A 2,682-nucleotide genomic window follows, 5' to 3' on the forward strand; every position below is an offset into this window, starting at 1 on the left:
TGCTGAGCCTGGCCCTCACCAATGAGCATGTGAGCTAGCTAATACAAATCAGAGAAACCAGGTTGATAAGTTCGAATGACTATATTAAATTCCTCCACAAATCTGTGAGGTTCTTTGGCTACTTCGGAAATTCTTTGACTATGGCTTGCTGTTCAGCTTCAGTCTGAGGAATATAAAAAATTAAGTGTTTAGCCTCCGGATCCTCAGAAAGCTTAATTTTAAAGGGACAGGCTCTGATAAGATTAGAGAAAAAGAGAGTGGGGGGAATTCCAGAGAAAAGGGTAAGTTCGATGAGAGAACTAGTATGGGAGAACTGAGTGTATAGAGGAGGTGTAAGCAGCACACAAGGGAAGGAGGAAGATGGTGCTAGTGGTGGGGCTGGGGCATGAGCACCAAGACCAGAGACAGAAAGATAATGCCAGCAGCAGAGTCTGAGGCAAAGAAGCCAAGGAAGAAGTCATGAGGTTTTGAAAACCATTTTATCTATCTTTCTTTAATACTTTGTTTGCCTCAGTTATTCTTTTTTTTTTTTTTATTGGAGTATAGTTGCTTTACACTACTGTGTCAGTTTCTGCTGTACAGCAAGGTGAATCAGCCCTACGTGTACATATATACTTTGTTTTTTGGATTTCCTTCCCATTTAGGTCACCACAGAGCACCGAGTAGAGTTCCCTGTGCTATACAACAGGTTATTATTAGTTATCTGTTTTATATGTAATAGTATATACATGTCAATCCCAATCTCCCAGTTTATCCCACCACTTTCCCTTTTCCCTTTGGTGTCCATACTTTTGTTCTCTACATCTGTTTCTCATTCCTGCTTTGAAAATAAGATTATCTATTCCAAATTTTTGGATTCCACATATATGCGTTAATATACGATATTTGTTTTTCTTTTTCTGACATACTTCACTCTGTATGACAGTCTCTAGGTTCATCCACATCTACACATGACCCAATTTCGTTCCTTTTTATGGCTGAGTAATATTCCATTGTATATATGTACTGTACCACATTTTCTTTATCCATTCTTCTGTTGATGGACGTTTAGGTTTCTTCCATGTCTTGCCTATTATAAATAGTGCTGCAGTGAATATTGGGGTGCATGTATCTTTTTGAGTTATGGTTTTCTCTGGGTATTTGCCCAGCAGTAAGATTACTGGGTCATATGGCAGTCTACTTTGAGTTTTTTAAGGAACCTCCATACTGTTCTGTGGCTGTATCAATTTACATTCCCACCAACAGTGTAAGAGGGTTCCTTTTTCTCCACACCCTCTCCAGCATTTATTGCTTTTTTAAAAAATTTAATTTAATTTATTTATTTTAAACATCGTTATTGGAGTATAATTGCTTTATAATGGTGTGTTAGTTTCTGCTTTATAACAAAGTAAATCAGCTATACGTATACATATATCCCCATATCCCCTCCCTCTTGAGTCTCCCTCCCACCCTCCCTATCCCACCCCTCTAGGTGGTCACAAAGCACCAAGCTGATCTCCCTGTGCTATGTGGCTGCTTCCCACTAGCTACCTATTTTACATTTGGTAGTGTATATATGTCCATGCATTTATTGTTTGTAGATTTTTTGATGATGGTCATTCTAAACAGTGTGAGGTGATACCTCATTGTAGTTTTGATTTGCATTTCTCTAATAATTAGTGATGTTGAGCATCTTTTCATGTGTTTGTTGGCCATCTGTATGTCTTCTTTGGAGAAAAGTCTATTTAGGTCTTCTCCCATTTTTTGATTGGATTTCTGGTTTTTTGATATATAGCTGCATGAGTTGTTTGTATATTTTGGAGATTAATCACTTGTCAGTTGCTGTGTGCAAATATTTTCTCCCATTCTGAGTGTTGTCCTTTTGTCTTGTTTATGGTTTCCTTTGCTGTGCAAAAGCTTTTTAGTTTAATTAGATCCCATTTGTTTAGTTTTGTTTTTATTTTCATTACTCTAGGAGGTGGGTCAAAAAATATCTTGCTGCAATTTATGTCAAAGAGTGTTCCGCCTATGTTTTCCTCTGAGAGTTTTATAGTGTCTGGTCTTACATTTAGGTCTCTAACGCATTTTGAGTTTATCTCTGTGTATGGTGTTAGAGAGTTAGAGCTGTCCAGTTTTCCCAGCACCAGTTATTGAAGAGACTGTTTTTTCTCCATTGTATATTCTTGCCTCCTTTGTCATAGATTAGGTGACCATAGGTGTGAGGGTTTATCTCTGGGCTTTCTATTTTCTGTTTTTGTGCCAGCAACATACTGTTTTGATTACTGTAGCTTGGCAGTATAGTCTGAAGTCAGGGAGACTGATTCCTCCAGCTCCATTGTTCTTTCTCAAGTTTGCTTTGGCTATTCGGGGTCTTTTGTGTTTCCATAGAAATTGTAAATTATTTTTTCCTAATTCTGTGAAAAATGCAATTGGTAATTTGATAGGGATTGCATTGAATCTGTAGATTGCTTTGGGTAGTATAATCATTTTGACAATATTGATTCTTCCAATCCAAGAACATGGTATATCTCTCCACCTGTATGTGTCATCTTTGATTTCTTTCATCAGTATCTTATACTTTTCTGCATACAGGTCTTTTGCCTCCTTTTGTAGGTTTATTCCTATGTATTTTATTCTCTTTGATGCGACGGTAAATGGGATTGTTTTCTTAATCTCTCTTTCTGATGTCACATTGTTAGTGTA

Source organism: Phocoena sinus, chromosome 17, assembly GCF_008692025.1.
Source record: "Phocoena sinus isolate mPhoSin1 chromosome 17, mPhoSin1.pri, whole genome shotgun sequence".
Classification (NCBI taxonomy): Eukaryota; Metazoa; Chordata; class Mammalia; order Artiodactyla; family Phocoenidae; genus Phocoena; species Phocoena sinus.